The 24,902-nt window shown below is 37.0% G+C and overlaps 1 long non-coding RNA gene across 7 annotated transcripts in view; it reads right to left on the bottom strand.

Moving 5' to 3' along the window:
* LOC141490809 (uncharacterized) overlaps window positions 1-24,902 on the bottom strand; it is a 51,595-nt gene that overhangs the window by 20,339 nt on the left and 6,354 nt on the right. For 4 of the 7 annotated variants that reach the window (XR_012469356.1, XR_012469357.1, XR_012469362.1 and 1 more), the window contains exons 1-3: window positions 17,002-17,101; window positions 16,714-16,766; window positions 12,609-12,751 (exon numbers count right to left, since the gene is read on the bottom strand). This is a non-coding gene — a long non-coding RNA (uncharacterized LOC141490809). Of the gene's footprint in view, window positions 1-12,608; window positions 12,752-16,713; window positions 16,767-17,001; window positions 17,102-24,902 lie in introns of those variants that run through there. The other 3 variants (XR_012469358.1, XR_012469359.1, XR_012469361.1) reach the window with 2 other exon arrangements.

Here is a 24,902-nt window from a genome sequence, read left to right as displayed (position 1 = left end):
TATACTGGATGTTCAGGATATATTAATAAAAATCAAACACAACCAGAAGGAAACACATCCCATCGGGGGAGACAGCAGTGTGTATGTACAGGAGAAATGTAGTGTAATAAGATAGGGATGCACTGGAAGCTGGAGAGATCAGGAAACACCACAGGTTTGCTTTCAAGTTTCACTTGAACTGAGTTTTAAAGGAAACTAGAGGACGAAGAAGGGAGAGGAGCAAGTGGCTACTCCAAGTTTTGCCTATGCAGAGAGAGATGAGAAATGGAATGCTATATTAGTGGAACCAAAAGAAGGTTCTTTTCTCTGCACCACAGAACATGTGAAGGGAAGCAATGTACAAATATCCTGGAAAGAGAAGTAGAAGCCAAACAATGAAAAACTAAATGTCTGATGAAAGCATCTGAATTCTAGAAGTCATAAGGAGGTATTGCACTTTATTGAGTAGTTTATTGAGCTATGATCAGACCTATGCTTTTGACTGCTGGTGAAGGAAGAGACTTGAGGCAGAGAGATCCACCTTTTTTCTATTGAAATTTGGGATCATGGAGCTTGGGCCTTTGGTAATCATGCAGCTATCCTCTGGAAGAATAGGTCCTGACCATGGTTTTCTTTGATGGGTTCTCCTCATTCTGGAATTGTACCTGCATAAATGCCTCACTCACATTGCCCAAATTAACTTGTCAATCCCTGGCATGCTCTGTTAATCAGAACATCAGATTAAGAAGTACGTTCTCAATCCCTTAGACAACAAAAAAAGCTGTCCAGATGGCAAGATTTTGCTCAGTTATTTTTGGATGTATGTAAGTTATAAGGAAATGGAATTGTAAAGAAAACCCTTAGGAACACTGTCCTTCCCCACCCTTCTAAAACACTTTCCAAATAACTTTTTATAGAATTTTAAACTCTACAGATGATCACCATCTTAATATAAAGCAATGATGACATCTCTTAGGTAAATAAAAATGAAGTCACAGGAAAACCTATACTTCTTTTTCCAAGAAAAGAGTGGGCAGAGATGGATAGAAACTTCATATAGGTATTATAATATCATCAGGCATCATGATGATTCAAGATATGGAAAAGTAGTTTCAAGCCAGAATATCCCAACAGGCTAATCCAGTTGAGTTTTTATGATACTGTAAACCAATCGCCAAGACCAAAATGAGGCTCTACTTCAACCAAGTCTTTTAAGGACAGTGAGATAAAATATAGATGAAAGGACTTTAAGATCAAGGGATGGGAAAATAAGAACACGGAATGTATGAAATATGGAAGGTAGAAGAAAGTTAGATTTTGGAGGACACAATATGAGGAATTTATACTTGATTCAGTAAAGTCAATGAAATGCAGTGAAGAGTCTTGGAAAATAAAGATGAAAAAAATTAGGAAGATTTTTCAGTTATGAAGAATAAACTGCAGAAGGATTAGAGAGAAGGGAGCATGATACTTAAGAAGTTTCTATAATAATTTAGACAAGGAAAGATGAATAACTTGAACCAGGATGGCTGCAGGAAGAGTGATAATCAAAGAGATATTATTTTTCATAAACCTTCCCATAGGTGATCTCTATTTTAAAAAAAAGGAAGTGACTAGAAAGATCTGCTCAAAAAGAAAGAATAGGGAATAACCAGTGGAAATCCCATGTGTCCAATTTCTGTGTACCTAATGTCTGAATGTCTAAAAAGAGATTTCCAACACCTAGCACAAACTACCTAGGCAGTATTTATTGGTACACATGGAGAACTAATAAAAAAAAAAACTTGGATGGGTTTTGGTTGGCTCTGTTGTGAGAATACGTACATTAAAGTGATCACAGATCCATCTTAGATCCAAACTTGGAGTGATGGTTCCAACAAAAGCCATTGTTGTTTCATCCTATCTATAAAATAGTTTCCTCATGAAAATAAATTATCAATAGCTTTATGTGTATGAAAGTGAGATAGAAAGAGTAGGTAGGATCAGTGACCAACCATTTTTGATTAGTCTATCATTTAATCTAACTGAAATTCCTGGTCACGATATCCCAAATCCTAATGATCATTTCCCCATGTTATTCATTGCATTTTTCTATGAGTAATATGCAGTGTTGGAAGGTCAGGACTGATTTTGAACTCTTCTGAATTCCAAGCAATATTGGGCATTTTCCCCCCAGAAACCTTAGCCATTTGCCTTCCCATTTCAGTTTTATGCATCCTGAAACTGAGTTATCCAGGAAGCAGAAAAGGTTGTCCTAGAAACTAAACTAATTTAATAGAGATTAGTACAAAGCCACATTCATTAGCCAATTAGCTAGAACATTTTTCCTTGATTAAAATTTGCTTTCCTCATTACCTCAGATCAGAAACCAACAGAAAACAAACTTTTCTTAGTGCATGTTCCTCAGCTAATAAAATAATGGGACTGAGGATGTATGATTTGGAATTCTCCCGAGTTTGTATTATTTTAAAATGTTTGTAGAAGTATAGGTCTTCTGATCTCAAGGATCTTGTTGCTCAGCAGGCTATCACAATTAACTCAAGAAGCCAAGTCTATTTCTGCCTTCGAATACATGATCTAGATTTGGAAGGGACCTTCAGGACTATCCAGTCAAATTCCCCTCATTTTACAAATGAGTAAACTGAGGCCCAGTGAAGAAAAATGACTTACTCAAGATCACTTGGGTGGCAAGAGGCAGATCCAGGTTTTTCAGACAGCAAAACCTTACCACTTTTTTTCACATTGTACCTTCACCAATTCCACTAATGAGTTATACATTATAAAGAGTTTCCTAAAACACATTGATTCTGATTTTCCACTTGGAGATAAATGTACTTCCAGTCAAAAGATATATAAAATTCTAAGAATGTATCTCCTCATTGGAAGTTAAGAAGAAAAACAAAGACATTTGGAAGTGAGGTCGTAGAAGTTTTCCATCATATGTTGTGGATAGAGCTGGGTAATCCTTGGCAAGACACTTTACCTTTATGAGTCTGACAACTCCCTATCACTCAGTTATCAAATCAGAGACAGGGTTTAACTCTTTTAGTGTAGGAAATTCCCTCACCATGAATTCCCTACCACACAAAATCATGCATACTTTTCATTTTTATGAAACATCCAAATGAACATTTGTTATTCTACCCTAAAATTTAAAAATAAGACTAAGGAAGAAAGTTGAAACTCTGGAGTCACCAAAGTATTGATGAGATCACTTGAATCAAAATAATTTTCTTCTCTCTTTCCTTGGCATTAATCCCTAATCTAATTTGTGTAATTAGATCCAGGGATGGCATTTTTAAGATTTTCATAATGAGCAATAAAAATTCATTTTTTTTATGTACAATAGGATAATGATGTGGAGAGTGGATGACTATTACAAGATGTTACACAAGGTCATTGACTATTACTGAGAGGCAGAACAGTCATTTGAAGTCAAAAGGTTTAGTTTTCAATTTCAAATCTGCTATTTAAAAACCTTAGGCAATCCAACTAGCCTGTGTCCTTGTTGCTTCACTTACAAAATGAGGAAGTTGGATCCCATGAACCTCTTTCCTTCCAGTTGTAAATCTTTGACACTGTTCAGCTAGTCTGAATTCAGTGCTTACTTGATAGCCTTGATTAATGACCTAAGAAGTTCATAAGTAGAATTTTAGAGTTGGAAATGATTTTTGAGGTCATCTTTTTCGTCTCCTTTTCTTTTCAATAACAATCTCTGTATAATGTTATGGTGATCTTATCTTTGCCTAAATATTTCCAGTGACAGGGAATTCAATATTTCTCCAAACACTCCAATACTAAGCAACCATGTATAACTATGCATGATACAACTCTACTAGAAAGTATTTCCTTACATCACTTGAAAATCTACCTCAAACATCTGTCCTTAGAATACAAATAAATAATAGATAACATTTATATAGAATTTTAAAATCTTCAAATTGCTTTCTCATTTGATGATTTCTCATTTGATTTTCACGTCTCTGGGAGGGAAGGGGATAGGATGATCCCCATTTTATAGAGGAAGAAACTGAGTCAGCCAAATGGTAAATGACTTGCCCAGGGTCACACATCTAACAAATGTTTGAGACCAGATTTGAACTCAAGTCTTCCTGACTTGCCTTCCCTATAAGAATTTCTCAAGTATTTAAAACTCCTCTCTTCCTTAAGTCTTTATGTCTGGCATGATTTGCAGATCTTTCATGTATTGGTTATCTTCCTCTGAACATTATATCATTCTCAATGTCCTTCTCAAAATATTTCCCTGTAGTTCTTAGTTTCTTTGCCTACAGAATGAAATAGTACTGTAATGTTTGTCTACCTATTTATATAATATATATATATATTATATAATTGTATTAAAATTAAACCTAATAATCTGTTATACTTAAATGCTTAGAGTTCCTTGGGTAAACATACAAGAAGTTTTTCTTTCTTTTTTTTTTTTTAGGTTTTTGCAAGGCAATGGGGTTAAGTGGCTTGCCCAAGGTCACACAGCTAGGTAATTATTAAATGTCTGAGGTCAGATTTGAACTCAGGTTCTCCTGACTCCAGGGCTGGTGCTCTATCCACTACACCACCTAGCCACCCCATCATCCAAGAAGTTTTAACTCAATAATTATAATCCTCATAAAAATATTATCTACCATAGTCAAAATTATAGGAATATAAAAAGGTCCCTGGGCTGCTAAAACAACAACAGTAACAACTCCAAGAGCTAAAAAGATTTCTAGAATGGTGGAGTTGAGTGTGTGTCACCTAGACCGAGCCTTTCATTTTGGAAATGAGGAAACTGGTTTTCAGAGAAACCAAACCTGTTGAAAATAATACAAACATAAATAATCAAATCTACCATCAGATTGCCAAAGGGCAATTGTTAAGAACTTTCTCTGTGGAAGGCACTGGTGTTAAAAAGACAAAACCAACAACTGCTGGTCTCAAGGAACTTTTATTTTGCCAGGGAGATATAGCATGCTAATAATACAAATCTTCATATATCAAATCTGATGTTCTTTCTATCTCGTCATGTTGCTTCTCACTCTTTTGTGAAGGTTGAAGTATAGCTATAAAAGCAGTATTTTCTTATCTTTAAGATCTCTTCCAGAATTTGACCATGAAAATCTTGCCTTCGGTTTAGTGCCTATCATAAAAAGTTAGGACTAGAAGTTACCGAATAGATACAAAAGCTTATCTCCAACAAACTTAGCTTCTTTGTCATTTAAGGTATGCCACAATCTGTCTCCTCACCTACCTTTAGAACCCTATCTTCCACACACATTACATTCCAGTCCAACTGGACTTCAACATAGTCATTCCTTGAAGCTGACATTCCATCTCCTTCCTCCTGGTATTTGCCCAGTCAGACCCCATCCTTGGAATTCAGTCCTTCCTCATCTTTCCTTCTCATAATTCAGATCTTGTTTCCAGGTCAGTAGGGCGTAAACTGCCTGAGAGAAAGTCCTGCTTTGTTTTTGTGTTCCCAACATCTAGTAGATGTTTGTTTTCGTTGAGTCATTTCAGTTGTGTCTGACTCCTTGTGACCTCATTTGGGGTTTTCTTCACAGATACTGGAGTGGTTTGCCATTTCTTTCTCCAGATTATTTTACAGATAAGAAACTGAGGCAAAGAGGGTTATGTTAGTTGTTCATAGTCATACAGTTAATAAGTGTCTGAGATCAGATTTGAACTTAGATCCTCCTGATTCCAGAGTCAGTGCACTATCCACTATGCTACCTATCTTCCACCTAACATATAGATTATGTTTAATAAATGCTTGATTAGTTTAACAGTACTCCAATATGTTGCTTTATTAGATAGCATAATAACTTTAAGTATCATAGCTCCATTTTACAGATAATTAAACTAAGGCTCAGAGTGGTTAAATGATTTAATCAAAAAATATAGGGTCATAGAGTTGAATGTAGAAGAGTCCTAAGAAGATGTCTAGTACAACTCCAGTCCCTGTTTTACTGATGAGGAAACAGACCCAGGGGAGGTTAATGAATGAAGTCAATATAATAAAAATAACAATGCTACCCAAATTAGTCTATTTATTCAGTGCTATATTAGTCAAACTATCAAAAACATTATTTTATAAAGCTAGAAAAAGCAAAAAGAACAAAGCACAAAAGCTCAATGATATCAAGGGAATCAATGAAAAAGTATGAAAGAAGGTGGTCTAGCCATATCAGATTCCAGACCCAGGGAGGTTAGTGATTTGTCCAAGGTCACACCAGTAACATGATTTAGATCCAAATATTCCAATTCACATGTCAGTACTTTTATCATTTTATACCATGTTCAATTTTTCATTTCAATTTATAGAAAGTAAATTTTGTTTCAGTTCATTTCATTTTAATTCATCACTTAATCTGAACTGATTTAAAATCAATAATTCTAAATCCTAGAGAATCAACTAAAAACTACTTAAAATTATTAATCTTGACAAAGATGCAGTATACAAAATGAGCCCACATTAGTCATCAATATTTCCATGTTACCAACAAACTCCAGCAGCAAGAGAAAGAAAGAGAAATTCCATTTAAAATAACTATAGAAGGCAGGGCAGCTAGGTGGTGCAGTGGACAGAGCACTGGCCCTGGAGTCAGGAGTACCTGAGTTCAAATCCAGGCTCAGACGCTTAATAATCACCTAGCAGTGTGGCTTTGGGCAAGTCACTTAACCCCATTGCCTTGCAAAAATAAAAAATAACTATAGAAGGGGCAACTAGGTGGCACAATGAATAGAGCACTGACCCTGCAGTTAGGAGAAACTGAGTTTAAATCCAACCTCAGACATTTAATACTTATTTAGCTGTGTGACCTTGGGCAAGTCTCCTAACAACATTGCCTTGAAAAAAAACCAAAAAATAAATAAATTATATTAACTGTAGAAACAATACTTGGAAGTCTATATGCCAAGTAAAATACAGGAGCCAAATGAACACACCTATAAAGTACTTTTCAAACAAATAAAGTCAGATCTAAACAATTGGAAAACTATTAATTGCTCATGACTAAGTCAATATAATAAAGATTACAATTCTACTTAAATCAATCTATTTATTCAGTGCCATACCAAACTACCAAAAATTATTTTAAAGGAGATAGGAAAAATAATAACAAAATTCATTTGAAAGAACCAAAGGATGCAAGAGAATTGATGAAAAAAATATGAAACAAAGTGGTCTAGCCATACCAGATCTCAAACTGTATTATCAAAAAAAAATTATCAAAACAGTATGGTAGGGGCAACTAGGTGGTGCAGTGGTTAGAGCACCGGTGCTGGAGTCAGGAGTAACTGAGTTCAAATCCAGTCTCAGACACTTGATAATTACCTAGCTGTGTGTCCTTGGGCAAGCCACTTAACCCCATTTGTCTTGCAAAAACCTAAAAAAAAAAACCCAGTATGGTACTGGCCAATAAACAGTTGGTAGCTCAATGGAACAGATTAGGTATAAATTATAGACAATGACTATAGTAATCTAGCATATGATAAATACAAAAATCTAAGCTTTTGGTATAAAACCTCAGTATTTGACAAAAACTGCTGGAAAACTGGAAAACAATATGTCAGAAACTAGATCTAGACCAACACCTTACAATGGATGCCAAGATAAGGTCAAAGGGGTATGATTAGACATAAAGCGTGATTTAAGAAAATTAAGAGCAAATAATCTGTCAGATAATGGATGAAAGAAGAATTCAGAACCCAAGAAGATAGAACAAAATATAAAACAAATCCTTCTGATTATGCAAAATTTTTAAAAATTTTGCATAAACAAAACTAAATGCAACCAAAATTATAAGGAAAGCAGAAATTTGGGATGGGGAGAAATTTTGCAATGAGTATCTCTGATAAAGGCTTCAATTCTCAAATCTAGAGAGAACTGAGTCAGATTTAGAAAAATACAAGTCATTCATTCCCCAATTGATAAATGGTCAAAGGATATGTAAAGGTAGTTTTCAGACAAAAAAATCAAAATTCTCTATAGTCATAGAAATAAAATGCTTTAAATCACTTTTGTTGAGAAAAATACAAATTAAAACAATTCTGAGGTGCCACCTCATACCTATCAGATTTACTAATATGACAAAAAAGGGGGAAAATTTAGGTGTTGGAGGTGATGTTGCACTATCAGTGGAGTTATGAAGTGATCCATCCATCCTGGAGAGCAATTTGGAATTAATCCTAAAATACCATAGAACTGTACAAACCCTTTGATTTAAGAATAACACTGTTAAGTCTATATCCCAAAGATATCCCTTAAAAAGGGGGGAAAGGACTGATTTTTGTAGTGGCTAAGAATTAGAAACAAAAGGGATGTCCATCAATTGGGGAATGATTAAACAATCTGTTGCATATAATTTAATGGAATATTATTGTGCTATAAGAAATGACAAGCTGGATGATTTCAGAAAAACCTGGAAAGACATAAACTGATACATAATGAAGTGAACAGAACCAGGACAATTCCATAGGTCTAATGAAGAAGTATACTATCTGTCTCCAGGGAAAGAACTGACATTGTTTGAATACAGACTGAAACATGATATTTTTTACTTTCTTTCATTTTTTTCTTTTACTCTAGTCTTTTTGTACAAAATAACTAATATGGAAATGTTTTACATAATTGCACATTTATAACATATCTGTTTATTGTCTAAGGGAAGGGGCAAGGAGAGAGAGAGAGAGAGAGGAAGAATAGAATTTGAGACACAAAATTTTAAATATAAATATTTTTTAAAATATATTTTGAAAATAAATTCAGTTCTTCTTATGTAAGATCCCAGATTCTTTCCATTATAGCAAAATATCTTTCAAAAACCAAATTTAATTCCCATTCCCTCATTATACAGAAGAGGAAATTACATGGAAAAAAGTGACCTGTCCAAGGTCAGATAATGAATAAGTGGGAGAGTCTAGATTGAGCCCAGCTGTCTGTACAGTCAATATTTTCTCTGTTTGCTTGTGGGAGACAGGAAGAAATAAGCCTGTGCATTCCAGGCTTAAGTGATAGCCTTTAAACAGGAAAACCCTTCTCCCCCAGGTCCAGAGCCAGTCTCCCAAGCTGCACAGTATTAGTGAAGATGAATAATTAAGAAAGGGGCCACATTATTTTCCTTTTCAACTATCAGGTATCTGTTGTAAAAGTCTACACAGGATTGACTGATGCCAAATATTTAGTATTGGCAATGCTTAAACTGTTTTTCAGAATATTTTAAATCATAAGCAGAAGTGTCATTTTCAAGGAGAGAAGAATGCATTCTTCATCCCAATTATGAACACTCCAGTCAGGATTAATGTTATTTTCAAGCCCTCCATCTAGTCAGTTAGAAGCTCTGAAGGCAGTCCTCCTGGATATGATTCAGCATCTTATTTTCTAGGAGACTGGGAATTAGGGTAGGAGTCATGGCAATAGATACAATAAAATGTAAGAGAAGGGAATAGGTGCAAAAAAACTGGAGCAATTATGACACGACATTTATGTTATTCTTGTGCTCCAGAATTGTCAATACCTCCCTATTAATTGCTAAGCAAAGCTCATACTCCAGTTCTTCATATTGAAAGTTTTCCAAAATCTGGTGCCAACCTAAATTTCTGGCTTCATCTCATATTATGACACTCTTGTGAACCCACAGCAGGACTATTCTCTATCTTCTGAATGTTCCCTACATTTTCCTGCCCTTTTGGCTTTATTCATGCCTATGCCTAAAATGTCTTCTTGGAAGTAGCCATGTGGCCAAGGTCTCCCATTGCATCCAGGGCCATTTCCATATCTGATCACTGGATTCAGATGGTTCCGGGGGGGGAAATGAGGCTGACCACTTTGCACAGATCTCCCTTACTTAAATCCACTTTCCTTGACATCATCTCACTGACATCATGGTCCTCTTGGAGAATAAAGGGTGATATGGCATAGTGCATAGTGATTACAGTGTTGCTCTTGGAGTCATCAGAAACTGAGTTCAAATCCAGATTCAAACACTTGCTAGCATGTGACAATTTATGTGACTTTAATTTTTGTTTGCCTCAATTTCCTTGGCTATAAAATGGCAATAGCAACCAATTTGCATGGTTATAGTAAGGATCAGATTGAAAAAAATGTTTATTCCCTTTCTCTTACCCAAGTGACCTTCTCATTGTGGCTCTTACTTTTGTACCTAATGTATTAATGTATAGATGGATGCAAGAGCAAACAAGTGGAGAACTCTCAGGGGAAGAAAGGTTGGATAAAATGCAGAGACTACCTTTCCTAAAGTTTCTTCTTTGTTACTGCTACAGGAACTTTCATCAGTGGGTATTGGGAGGGGTTTTTTAATGACCTTATTTTAATGTGTGGAGGGGGATAAATTCTCTACCAATATGGATTCTCCCACCAACTGGTCTTCAAAAATGGATCTTATTTCAGTTCTTCAAATAATGTAAAAGCTGTGCTTTGTTTTCAAATATTTATGAAGACATTGCTTATAAGGAGAATAGCTAGAAACAAGTTAAATTCAAATGTATCCAGAGAGAATTCTGGGTTGGGAATAACATGATCCATGTCAGTATTATCAGAGAGAAATTCTTCAACACTGAGCTGTTTGATCTACTAAAAAGAAAAAAGGGTAGGATCTCCCTGAGGGCTAGGAACTCCACTATTGACACATGGATTACACATTTATCAGTGTATATACAATATTATCATCATCTATACCTGCGTCTTTTCTCCTAACTAGACTATAAGGAAGAAGGGAAGGGCATGAGCATTTAGGGAATACCTATTATTTGTCAAGCAAATATATGTACAAGGGCAAAGACTGCATCCTAACAAATGTTATATCTCCCACAGTTTTTTGCATGCAGTAGGCAAGGATTTCACATCATAGATTTAAGGATGAAGGAGACCTTCGAAGTCAACAAATCCAATTCCTTCATTTGATAAGGTGAGGAAGCTTAGCCTCAGAGAAGTTAAGTGAATAGTACAAGATTATCTGAATAGTAAGTTGCAGAGCAAGAGTTTGAGCCCATATCCCCTGACTTCAAATATGTCTCTCTTTCCACTGTGCCACAAAATTTTCAAATTAAATTGAGTTAATTGTCAAATTAAGTTGACTTGAATGGTTTCTATTCATTCAGTGTGAGACAGTAGGAGACACTATAATATTCAGAAACATCTGGTCACTAAAAATGTGCTTTCCAAAGTCAATAAATAAATTACAGAATCAGGGAGGTGGAAGGACACACTAAACCACGCAGGGACATATATTAATCCCAAGTTATGATAAAAGAAAACACAGGACCAGACTCCTTAGACAGGCTCCTTCTCTGTTCAAAACCAAGTCAAAACTTGTATGCTAGACACTGTAGGGAATGTTGGGAATACTTATAGGGAAAAAAGATGAGGAAGACATTGCTTTAAAGAGTTTCTATTTTATTGGGGGAAGACCACCTAGAAAAGGAAACTGCAAAGGAAGGGAAGGAAGGAGAGAGAGAAGGGACCCATTGAGAGCATGGTAGAAGAGTTCTGGAGATTCAGGAGTAGAGCATGAAGAGAAGGACAAGCCTATCCTGGGCACTTTATAATGGAAGTACTGGAGGATTCAGACCACCCAATCAAAGAAAGGAGTCCTAGAGGTGGATGGAACATCTATAGTGAGAAGGCTAATGTTTGAGTTTGGAGAGTTCAGAAATGGAGCCAAGAAAGGAATGAAGATTCTCATTAATTAGAACCAGAGTCTCAATCTCTTCCCAAGGGAAAATGAAATGAATAGGAATTTGCTAAGAGTAAGGTCTAGATTTGCTTACTTCAGGCTTATTAGACAGGGAGTTGATTTTTCAAAGTCAAGGAGATCTGCCCATCATTAAACCAAATTAGGACTTCTACTAAATCCCAACTCAGGGATTCCAATGATTCTAAATTCCCCATCTTTGAAACAGAGTTAATCTCATCATTTTTACTACTTTTTTTTGTTAGGTTTTTGCAAGGCAATGGGGTTAGGTGACTTGCCCAAGGCCACACAGCTAGGTAATTAGTAAGTGTCCGAGGCCGGATTTGAACTCAGGTACTCCTGACTCCCTGGCTGGTGCTCTATCCACTGTGCCGCCTAGCTGCCCCATTTTTACTATTTTTTTAAACAACAGGGCAGTGAAAATATTTACCAATTGTCTTGGGGTGACAAAGTATGCTCCTGGTAGGTTTAAGAATAATATTCATTATTAACATTTTTGATTACTTTCTTAAGTCTAGAAAATTGACAAGATAATAAATTCATACTGATTTGCAGTATATGCTAATTTCCAAAGTGTAAATGCTCATCCTGAAGATTAATAGTTGGCTGTTTAAAAATCTGTACAAGTTGGCTGTAATCCTCCCCACCCTTACAGTAGGATATAATTTAGAGAGAATAGGACCTGGTATCAAAAGAATCATGGGGTTCAAATACAATCTCAGTACTAACTCTCTGTGACTGTGACATTTTAATTCTCTGAGATTCAGTCCCTACATTTGCAATATTGAATTAATTATACCCATCTCATCCTGTTGTATGAAAAATCACCAAGTTAATACATATACAGTCCTTTGACAAACCTTAATACACTGTGTAAAAGTTAACCATCATCCTTATTATAGAACTGCATTTTACCTTTAGTAGTTGCTTTCCAGAACAAATACATCAAAAGAACTGTCGATTTAGAACTGGTAACACCTAGGTTTGAACTTTGGCTTTCCTTTTTTTCTGGATGACGTCAAACAAATCTCTTTCCCTCTGTTTCTCAGTTTCCTTCTCTGTAAGATGTAAAGGTTGGACTAGATGAGCTTGAGTCACTACTACCACCCAGCTCTAAATCTCACAATCTCTGCTTAAATGAACTCCCTTATGATCCATTTTTGAATCATAGCTCCATAAACATAGTCTTGGGCAATGATTTCTTAAATTCAAACAGCAAAGTTCTTTTGAACTCCAGTAGGTGAGATTGGTGCTTTCCTCTTTCCAAAATCAGAATTAAAAGTTCATAATATAATGATTAACATGGATTTATGTTTCACATAGTTTTACCTGTATAATCTATATTAGATTGCTTTCTATCAAGAGAAAGGGGAGAAGGAAGGGAGGGAGAAAAACATGAAACTCAAAACTTTTCAAAAAATGATTATTAAAAACTATCATTTCATATAGTTGAAAAAATAAATAAATAAATATCTTTTTTAAAAGTTCATAGTATAGAGATGCTCCCTCTCCTTGACTCCAGGAAGTTTTTGCTGACTGTCCCCAACCTGAAAGGCTCTCCCTCCTCATCTCTGCCTCCAGGCTTCCCTGGCTTCCCTCAAGTCCCAGCTAAAATCCCTTGTTTTTCTCCCTCACAAATCCTTAACTCCCTCAGGGGAGAAATCAAGCATATTTCTTAGATACTATGATCTCCTTCCAATAAGTCAACAATGAGAAGAATCATTTGCAAATATATGAAGAGAAGATTAAGAAACCTGGACCAAAGGATTGCATAAAGATGAGGTCATACACTGTCTCCCAGAAGTCTCGAATCTAGCCCTGGAGGGAAGGAAGCTAGAGAAAAGGGGAAACAAAACATTTCAGTTCCCCTCTTGGTTTTCCCACCATACTTGGATATGGTCTTAGAGCAGTCGGTCTAATTGTCACAACAAGACTTAAATGTGGAGGGACTAGGTTTACATCATCCAAACTTACTCTTTCAACAGGTGGAGAAAGCATTGCCTTAAGACAGCATCCCCCATAAAGCAAACAGAAATGCAGCCAGACCAGCCAGGGAACTATCATGAAATTGCTAATACTCATCCCATAGTCCCTTATTTTCAGAAAATCACTCTGTCTGTATCCATAGAGCAGTGATTTACAGCAAATGCTTCATTCATTCACGCAGGCATTCATTCTCTATGATACATTAAGTAGCTATATTGTTACTCAGTATGAACCTGGAAGCCCTGGTGAAAAAATGGAAGGGAGCCAGAATAAAGTGAGGGCATCAGAGCATCGCCCTTGGGCCACCAACATTCATGCACATTTCTTTCAGAAATGAGTATGTGCAGCTAGGTGGTACAGTGGATGGAGCACCAGCCCTGTAGTCAGGAGGATCTTGAGTTCAAATCCGACCTCAGACACTTAATGATTATCTAGCTGTGTGAATTAACCCCACTGCCTTGCAAAAATTAAAAAAAATGCAAACAGAAATGAGTATGTGTGTCTTCTTCATCTTGGTCTGAGGACCACTGTTACTCTACTTTCAGGAAGTCACCACTGAGGAATTACATGGTCCTTTACCAAACCAAAACCTCAGTTACATTGCTGTAGAACCTTTCTCCCAAGACCTTCTTCCCCTCTTGCATCCATCTGCAATAAAGAAGTTTCCTAGCCCCTAATCTCACCTCTTTTCTGACATAAGTGTTCCATTCTCTCCCCTTCAGCTGCTATTGCCTTACTTCCACTTCACACACACACACACACACACACACACACACACACACACACACAGTCAGTTCATTCACTCTTAAATGATAATACCAACTAAAAAGGGTCATAAATTTGTCAGCACTCTGAGGTTGGAAAAAATTGAAGACAAAAAGAAAAGCAGAGATAGGTTAGATAGTGTCATGGAAGCAACAAACCTGATCTGAGAAAGATTTGGGGAGATGGTAGGGGATAGAAGGATCTGGTATGAAATGGTCCATGGAGTCACAAAGTGAATGATTGAAAAGCAACAAAATAAAAGGGGGGGGGGTAAGTTAGGTGATCTAGCAGATACAGCATCAACCCTGGAGTCAGGAGAACTTGAGACACTTAATAATTGCCTAGCTGTATGACCTTGAACAAGTCACTTAATCCCATTGCCTTAAATAAACAAAATTAAAAAAAAAAAGAAAAGAAAAGCAACAAAATTTGTTAGGACAAACTAAAAAAATTACCTACATAATTCAGTCTCACTTCAAACTATCTCCTCCCCATTCCCCCACATACTTTAATTCTCTCTCTAATCTGTGCCTAACTGGGCGATAGGGGAGCACTAAACTATTCATAAGCACACTTCATTCACTTAATTTCAGTGGTATAGACTTATGTTACATAGAACTTTTTTTCCTTCTAAGCAATAATGAACCCCCAAAACTGATTTCTACAAACCAGAATATTTCAAACTGGTCTCTAAAGATCATTGATCACTGGCAAAAACTGGACTGCCTGATTTAGAAATGATCCCTGAAACCCCTTTTTCCAAAGTGGGTGTCCTGGCTTCTAATAATGAAGCACCCTAGAGTGACAGAAGAATTATTTATTATTTATTATACATTTCTTTCAATAAATGGATACTCCCCATCCAAAAGGTACACCCTGAACAGTAACAAGGTCCAGTCTTATGTGTGGTTTGGAGAGCCTTTCTCCACCTTTCAGAATCAGATTGGTCCTGGCCATTAGAGGTACAATTTAATCAGTATACCCAACTCATACCACCCCTTAATATTTTCCCCCTCCCTTGTCATATGCACATGTTATGTTAATGAACTTAGATTGCATAAGTTAATATGCATGAAGCATATTAAACATGTGTGCTTATGATAGCTCAGACATATCCCCCTCTTGGACATCCCCTCCCCACTTCCCCCCCCACCCCTGGCTGCCCTGCCCTTTCAGTTTGAGCTGGTTTGGGCCTAGACAGCTTCAAGACAGGCTTAAAGAATTATTACTACTTCCTCTTATCTGACTTCCACATTCCTGTACATCTGTTTGTGCCTCTTGGCCCCCAATTCACCCAGAGACCCCCTGCCTTTGTGATATACTGTTCTGACAGTTATCTGTGAAATCCTAATCAACAGCATCCCCTCACCAAATGAAACATCCTGTGGAAACCTAACACTCGGGGTTTTTCACACCTGAAATACTCTGATGAAACTATTGGGAAAACTCCCCAGAGTAAGGAGATTTGGGCCATAAGAAGAGGAAAAAACGAATTAAGTTAAAAGTACATTTATTGATAATTTGCTAAATTGTGACTTCCAGTTAGCCTGCAATGGAGACTCTGGGTCCCAAGGGCCAAACTTCTCACTTACTGAGTATTGGACCTAAATACCCCTTTGAAGTCACCTTGGGCTAGTCTAACCCTCCAAGTAAGATGAGATGGAGGTGAGGGGAGGAAGAGGTGGAGAGAACTCAAGAAGAGGTAGGGGGAGAGAGAGAGAGGGGGGCATTCCAGTGAAAGGAAGAATCTAAAGACCCCAAAATCCCCAAAAGTGTACCTCCAGGATCTATTGTTGGCATTACAAACAGAGTCTGTGTTTTGTTTTACTCTTAAGGGAAGGTGTCTCTAAGCACCCTTTTTTTTTTTAGGTGTTTTTTTTTTTTTGCAAGGCAAATGGGGTTAAGTGGCTTGCCCAAGGCCACACAGCTAGGTAATTATTAAGTGTCTGAGATCAGATTTGAACCCAGGTACTCCTGACTCCAGAGCCGGTGCTTTATCCACTACACCACCTAGCCACCCCATAAGCACCCTTTTCAAATTGTTAATTAGCTAATCGTGATTGGACCTCAGTCCTCAGTTGGCTAATTTGATCAATAGGAGGCTTGTGAAATAGAGGAATTTCCAATTACTTATTACAGAAAAATAAAGTTTGATAAGCTCCAGTTCCCAGGATGTCCCCTAATGCTCCCCCAAAGCCAGTTCCCTGGGATGTCCCCCAATGCTCCCCCAAAGCCAGGACTACAAATAAAACTACAAAAAATGACTTACCTGAGAAGCAGGTCTCTAGGAGTCGGGGTCAATGCCTGCTCATCCAGGATTCCCTGTATTACAAAGATAAAATTTCAGTTCAGATTTGACTCTTATTAAATGTTCAGTGTGCCAATCCCAATATATATAGTACTAGGTAAAAGGTAGATTTCAAGTTCAGAAACAAATGATCCCTGAGCTTAGGGAGTATATATTCTTCTAAAGGTGTCCCTTTGTACATCACCACCTTTGTTTGCTGCAAATATATTTTTTTTTCCTTTCATGGGATACTTATCTGTCCTGACTCACAATATGGTTTTGTTTTCATACTCTGGAGAAATCATGAATTCTATCTGTGGCTCCCAAAGCAGATGCACCATTCACTGAATGGAAGATACTACTAAGACTTCAGTGGGGAGAGGAGAATTCCAAAACTCCCAGTCTCCTCTTTTAGCCAAAGTTGGAGGTGGAGGGGTGGGAAGGATACCCAAGGCTGAAATCAAAGCTTCTCTTTCTCCACAAGGAAGTGGTTCTCCAAGGCCTCTCCTTTCCTCCGGGCAGTTCCTTCTCAGGTGTTTTGGTTGGAATGCTAGACTTGTATCAGTTTCTGAAATTACTTTGGTTCTAACTACCTTGATAGTTATAGGTGATCATAGATGTATGGGCAGATTTCCTCTGTCAGTGCAGTTCTCATGCAATATGACCCCAGTGTGAATTATTTTTTATCTTAGTCTAAACTTCTTTGCATTCATGTGAATGAAAAAAAAATCACAGCTCTACTAATGTTCAGATTCTTAAGGCAGAGTTGTCATTTAGCTGGATGTGGATTCAGAAAAACCTAAGCTCCCATGTCACTCCTGACTCTCTGATCTTGGGCAAATCATTTAATCTCTGTGACTGAGGCAGCAATCCCCTCTCCCCAATCCCACACTTAAATTTTTGGTTTTTTTTATAATGTTTTATTTTTTCCAATTACATGGAAAGGCAATTAAACATTCATTTCTTTAAAAATTTTGATTTCCAACTTTTCTCTCCCTTTCTTTCTTACCTCCCTCCTCCTTACCTCCCCTGAGACAATAAGCAATTTGACATGTTATATAAGTCTATCACTCACTTATTAAATCATAGACAGGATTGTCGTCTTCTTCCCCACCCTCCCCCTCCAAAAAAAGATTTTATTGTATGTATGTTATATGAGCATTTCCAGGAGGAGTATATGGTTGACAGAAAAACCTGTAAAGTAGAATGAGGGTTGCTTAAAAAGTTCATTGTATTTGACAGTTGAAATATTATTGGTAATTTTGTAAAGAGTAGTTTCATTTTACGTGTAGATAAGAAGCCATACTGCAATGGAAAGAGTCGAGATGGAAGGTTTGGAAGTGGAGACTGCCAAAGCTAACCCCTCTCCTTGTGCTTTTGATCCTCTCTTCCCAGACTATCTCCCTTACTCTTTCATCTTTTGTCTCTCCTTATCTGTTTTCTCTATTCTATTTTCCTCCTTCCTACAAATATGCTCAGGTTTCTCTCATTCTTAAAAAAAAAACATCCTTTATATACCTTTCAGTTGACATATATTTGTTTTCAATCTCTATCTCCGCTCTCTTTCATAAACTCCTATGACATCATCTATAATCACTGCCTCTACTTCTCTATCTCACCTTCACTTTAAGAACAAGCTTGGGGCAGCCAGGTGGTAGTGTGGATAGAACACCAGCCCTGGAGTCAGTGGGACCTGAGTTCAAATTTGGCCTCAGACACTTAATAATGGCCTAGCTGTGTGACCTTGGGCAAGTCACTTAACCCTATTGCCTTGGAAAAAAAAACAAACAAGGACAAGCTGGCCTCACCATTATCACATCGCTGAAACCGCCCTCTCTTCAGTTACCAATGTTCATTTAAGCACTAAGTCTGCTCACTGACATCTCTCTTTTGCTTTTGATTCTGTTGGGCAGCACTCTTTCCTCTTTATCTGTTCTCCCTCAGCTTTTTTGGCATTATTCTCTCCTGATTCAACTTCCATTTTTCTGACAACTCCTCAAGCACCTTTGTTGAATTTTTATCCAATATGAATTCTAGACTTCTAAACATGAATGTTTTACAATATTCTGTCCTGAGTCTTCTCCTCTTTTCACTTTACACTCTTGCTCCTGAACCTATAGACGCATCCCTCATATTATTCCTGATACTATCAGGAATAACAATATAACCACATTACCAACTGCTTGCTGACATGCTCAAAAGTATTTTAAATTCTGCATATCCAAGATGGTATATGCATAGTCTTGCCATCTCAAACTGCCTCCTCTGAAGACACCATCATTCCTCCATTCACTCCATTCATGTCTCTTCATGCTCTCTTATTCCTTATATTGAATGAATTGTCAAATTTACTGAACTTTAATTCCCCAGTATCCTTCACTTGCATTTCTTGTTGGGAAAGTAAGGTTGTAACAAGCTTTAAATACCAAACAGAGCGGGGCAGCTAGGTGGCACAGTAGATAGAGCACCGGCCCTGGAGTCAGTATTACCTGAGTTCAAATCCGATCTCAGACACTTAATAATGACCTAGCTGTGTGGCCTTGGGCAAACCACTTAACCCATTGCCTTGCAAAAACTAAAAAAAAAAAAAAAAATACCAAACAGAGGAGTTCAAATATAATACAAGAGTTAATAAGGGACCATTGGAGACTGCTGAGTAAGTGGAGAGGCGATATGGTCAGATCTGCAATCTAAGAAAAGTTTCTCTGAACACCAAATTCTTGTTGAATGCATAGATAAATGAAGGAAAAAACATGCAAAAATATTTGTATCAATGTTATCTGTAATAAAAGGCTAGGAAGAATGTAGGTGCTCAATCACTGGGAGATGCCTTAGCAAACTATGGCACATGAAGAAGCATGAGAAGACTTGCATGAAGTGATGCCAAGTGAAGAGAGATTAACAAAACAACTATATATGAAGCAATTGCAACAGGCTGACTTTTCATTTCCAGCTCTAATCTTTGAGCTTAGGCCCTCAATAAAGATAATATAAAACTCTGGTCAAATATCAGAGTGAACATTATTATCATGCTATCAATATTAAAGTACACATCCTTCCTTTGTGTTAAAAAATGATAAACTGGGGTGGCTAGGTGGATAAAGCAATGGATAAAGCACCGGCCCTGGAGTCAGGAGTACCTGGGTTCAAATCTGGTCTCAAACACTTAATAATTACCTAGCTGTGTGGCCTTGGGCAAGCCACTTAACCCCATTTGCCTTGCAAAAAACCCCCCAAAACCTAAAAAAAAATCATTAAAAAAAATGATAAACTACAAAAGAAGAAAGTCACATGTGCTATCTGGTGGTCATACCTAACTGATTCTGTGAATATACCTTACTGAGGCAAGAAGCATTTTGGTGTTGGTTGGAAACTATCTCTTGTATCAAAAGAAAATAGAGTGATTAAAATTATATTTTAAAATCCTTTGGAAAAGATCATTGAGCTACTCTTTTGAAGACTGAAAGAATATTGCATAATTGAACACAAACTTAGCATAGCCTGTTGGAGAGTTTGAATGAACTACTTTTTAAATGTTTTTGTTTATTAAATAACTAAGGATAAAAGAAGGTGAAACATATTTGAAAATAAAAGTGATATAAAACCAAAATATATAAATAATATTTTTTTTAAAGATCATATGCTCAGTTTCAAAATTCAAGCAACTTTACACATTGGAAAAATAATAATCATAACAGCAGATTGAAAGGGAAATAAGTGGAAAATATTAGGCAATCTGGAACAATTCCTAACTGTGTTCTATTCCTAACTTATTAACTCTTAAATTTATCATGTCAATCAAACTTGAGAGAGACCCTGAGAAGGTTCTGCTTGAGAAATACAAACCCTAGCAGTACTATTCAGGAAAGACTTCAAACATCACCTAACAGAAGCCTCTATGGGGGGAAAGCTTGACCATCAGGTGCTGCGGGGCTTCTCCCCAAAGGTAATGGGGTTAAGTGACTTGCTCAAGGTCACCAGATATGGAATTTTTTTCAACCATAGCAATTCACCAGAATTCTCAACTAAGGAATGAGGCAGTTGAGTTCTCCATGCTGGAATATCTATATGAATGTCATCCTGAATCCTTATAGTTATGAAGTAAGCATATTTTTAAATGACTGACATTCATACAAGAAGCTTTTAAGGGGACAGCTAGGTGGCGCAATGGATAAAGCACTGGCCTTGGAGTCAGGAGTACCTGGGTTCAAATCCGGTCTCAGACACTTAATAATTACCTAGCTGTGTGGCCTTGGGCAAGCCACTTAACCTTATTGCCTTGCAAAAACTAAAAAAAAAAAAAAAGCTTTAAAAATGTCTAATGATAATAATGATGATCCAATCCAAACCAGAAGAAGTAAAACTCAGGTTTTCTCATCCTAATTCAACTTAGTTCAGGTTCAACAAACATTTATTAAATACTATGTACAAGAACTTGGGCAAGGAACATGGATATACAAAGACAAAAATGAAACCAAGGCTACCTTCAAGGAACTTATGGTTTACTTCAAAGATCATTGCTCTAGCTGGGAAACTATTACTCCTTGGGGACAAATTATTTTCTTTTTTGCAAGGCAATGGGGTTAAGTGACTTGCCCAGGTCACACACCTAATAAGTATCTAGTTTCTGGGGTCATATTTGAACAAAGGTCTTCCTGACTCCAGGGATCAATGCTCTATCCACTGTGTCACCTAGCTGCTCCTGGGGTAAATTATTATTAATGACTCGACATATATTTTTAGACATAATCAACACAGGATTTTATTTTTGCTTGGCTCTGTATAATTGTTGTGAGACTCTTTTTCCTTTTCTTATCAAATGGGAGAAAGGTGAGAGGGGAAAATAAATTTTTATTCATTGAAAGTATTAAAAATTTTGAAACAGCAAAAATCACATACTAATTCAGAGTGTCTCATAAATTTTAGTGGAATTTTAGTTTTAAATCCCACTAAAACTTTGTAACAAACCTCAGTACAAAGCTCTGAGCAAAGTATGTTCCCCAATACAACCTTGCAACAGAAGGACTTACAATTCAAATATTATTATAGCTATGTTACAACAAAGTGAAGTTACAAAGTGAAGCAACCTGAATTTGAATCCTGTCCCTTTCATTTACTGCCATTTACTGCAAGTCACTCTCCTTCTGTCATCTATAAAATAGGAAAACACATGCACTAACAGGATCCTTCATTGAAACCAATGAGATGATGTATATAAAGCACATTGCATAAAATGCAACCATATAGGAAAACCTTTACTCCTTTTTTCGTGTATATATAGATATATATATATATATATATATATATATATATATATATATATATATATATATATTTAGACCCTTTGTATTCTCCTCTGACAAATTTTAATTTGAAAGAAAAATAAGTGTTCTCTGGAAAGGAAAATTACAATGTCACTAGAAGGTGTGACACAAAATGTGGAAAGTGTTGACCCCCTGCTCTCTAAGGGTCAGAGGACCAACATGTGCTGATAATCAGGGACAATATTAACAATGCCCGGGAGGGAAACTTGGAGGGAAAAAAAGGAGGTACAAGTCATGTTATAGGAAAGTAAGTAGAATCATATTTTGGGTCAAAGCAGAGTTCACTGAGCAATAAAATTCATGGACTAAGCAGGAGTTAGAAAACATTCCAGCAATGTTTGAAGTTGGAAAGGTCAAGTAAACATCTTCAATATGATAGTGCATATCATGGAACATCTTTACCCAAGAGCATTCTATTATGGAGACAAGGCTGGTTTTGTTCCAGATTGTCAGCATAGGGCAGCTGGGTAGTGCAGTGGATAGAGCATGGGCCCTGGAGTCAGTAGAACCTGAGTTCAAATGTGACCTCAGAAACTTAATAATTACCTAGCTATGTGACCTTGGGCAAGTCACGTAACCCCATTGCCTTACCAAAAAAAGAACCATTCTTAGCATCAATGTGAATTTGGCTATTATCTATGCTGTGTCTCACCAAGACAACATTGTAGGAAGACCTCTGTCAACATGCTCAGTGTATGCCAGGAACTAGATCCTCTCCTTAGGGCCATAACTCTGCCATCTTATTAATTAGTGAAGGTGTCACCATCACTTCAATAAATCTAACATTTCCACCACTATTTTTGCTTCTCATATGTCCATGATTAGCAGGAATGAGCAAAGATTCAGGAATGTCATTTGGAGGCAATGTGAGACTGTCATAAGAAGAACCAATAGAACAAGAGGTAGGAAAAAGGGAATCCTAGATGGTAGGCCACGGAACTCAAACTTGAATGATGGGAAAGGGGCTATTACTCCATTTTCAGAGAAGATTTATTAATAGGTTTCTGAAGAAAAGGGTTCCCTGGTATCTTATTTGTTCACTTCTTTGACCATTCTTGCACATTATAATTCAGTCTAAGAAGTTTCTACCCCAAGCCCATGTCATCAAACTACAAGAAATGTTGCATTAAAAGTTGCCTTAGTCCATCAGAAGAATACTTACACATTGTCAGAGTGGATTGATGAGATAGGGTTGACTAAACAGATAGACTATCCCATCAGATGGACAATGACAAGGCCACCTTAGCCCAAGTTGTAAGGAACCCCTTAGGAGTGGCAGTCCATAAACCATTTTACATTGAGGTAGATAACAGAAAGAAAAAAAAAAGAATGGAGTTAATAATATTTATTTAACTTTTAATAAATATTAGAGATATAAAAAAAGCAAAAACAGTCTTTGTTCAGTCCTGCTAATAATCATGGAGATATGAGAGGAACAAAGAGAGATATAAATCCCGGACTCACTGAGAAAATGGTGCCTTCTTCACTAGCTAATAGTGTAGCAGAGTTATGGCCCTATGGAGAGGATCTAGTTACAGTGCATATTGAGTAAGTTGACAGAGGTCTTCCTACAGTTCTGTTGAAACATGATCTTGAAATCTGGGGAATATGTCCAGGGGAACAGATAATAGCTGAGCTAATAGTGATGCTGAGAAGAAAGATAGCATTGCCTCCATAATAGTGTGTTTACTCTTAGATGTTCTCTTGAGAAGAGATGTTCCATGACACACACTATCATTATGGAGATGTTTATCCCTCCCTGACATCAATGTGCTTTGAACATTGCTAGGAATGTTTTCTAACCCTTGCTTAACCCAAGGATTTTATTATTCAATGAACTCTGGTTTGCCTCAAAACATGATTCTATTTAACTTTCACATTCTAATCAAGGAGACGACATGGCAAATAATTACATATAGAAACCATATACAGCATAAATGGAAGGTAATCTCACAGGCAAAGCATGAACTCAAGGGGATGGAGGAAGAAGGAACTAGATGAACCTTCCTGCAAACAATGGGATTTGAACTGAGTTTTTAAGAAAGTCAGAAGGCAGAGATAGCTGAATGGGGAAATTCATTCTGAGCATGAAGGACAATCATTCCAATGGAGAGAAAAAACAAACTAATCAAGAGAAGGAGAAAACAAATCAATGAATGTTTATCAACAGGTACATGGAGGAGATGGGTTATCTAGGGGGCAGTAGGTGAGAGGCCTCTAAGAGAGGCCTAGGACTCCCCTTGTCCTTGGAGATCAAACCTTTCTATGTTTCCTCTTAGACCATAGTCTCTAGAAACTGGATGTTAAAAATGACCTAGTCTAACTTTTGATCTCAGTTATACTTTCAAAAAATAAACAAAGGATATTTTCCCAACTGAATTCAGATGCCATTTGGTCCAATGCCATCACTGGGGGGGGGGGTGGGCAGAGCGAGTTGTGAAGCCCCCTTTATGTTCCAAGTTATGGTTCAGACTCTTCCAGAAACTGAGTTTTCAGGGGGAAGCTCCAAGATGAAAAGTGTTTGGTATCCTGGCTCTAATGTAGAAATGGTCATTCTCTCTCCCCTGTATGGCTTCCAGAGTTGCTCCAAACCCTGATGTCATAATTAAAGGGACATAAGGAAATCCAAAGACTGTGTCAACTATGTCAAACTTATGAGAAATAAGTTTAGATTAGTTAGAAGGAGTTTTTAACAGAGTAAAATGACATTCTTGGCAATAAGCACCAATTGCATCCATTTTCTATAAGGGAGAGGATAAAAATAAGACTAACTGTATCTCCATGCCTGTTCCCTTTCCCCCCAGACAACCAGCCACCTGATAAAGTGCCCACAATCAATTTTAAAAT

This window comes from Macrotis lagotis, chromosome 6 (genome assembly GCF_037893015.1).
Source record: "Macrotis lagotis isolate mMagLag1 chromosome 6, bilby.v1.9.chrom.fasta, whole genome shotgun sequence".
NCBI classification, from domain to species: Eukaryota; Metazoa; Chordata; class Mammalia; order Peramelemorphia; family Peramelidae; genus Macrotis; species Macrotis lagotis.
This window is presented reverse-complemented; position numbering and strand designations above follow the sequence as displayed.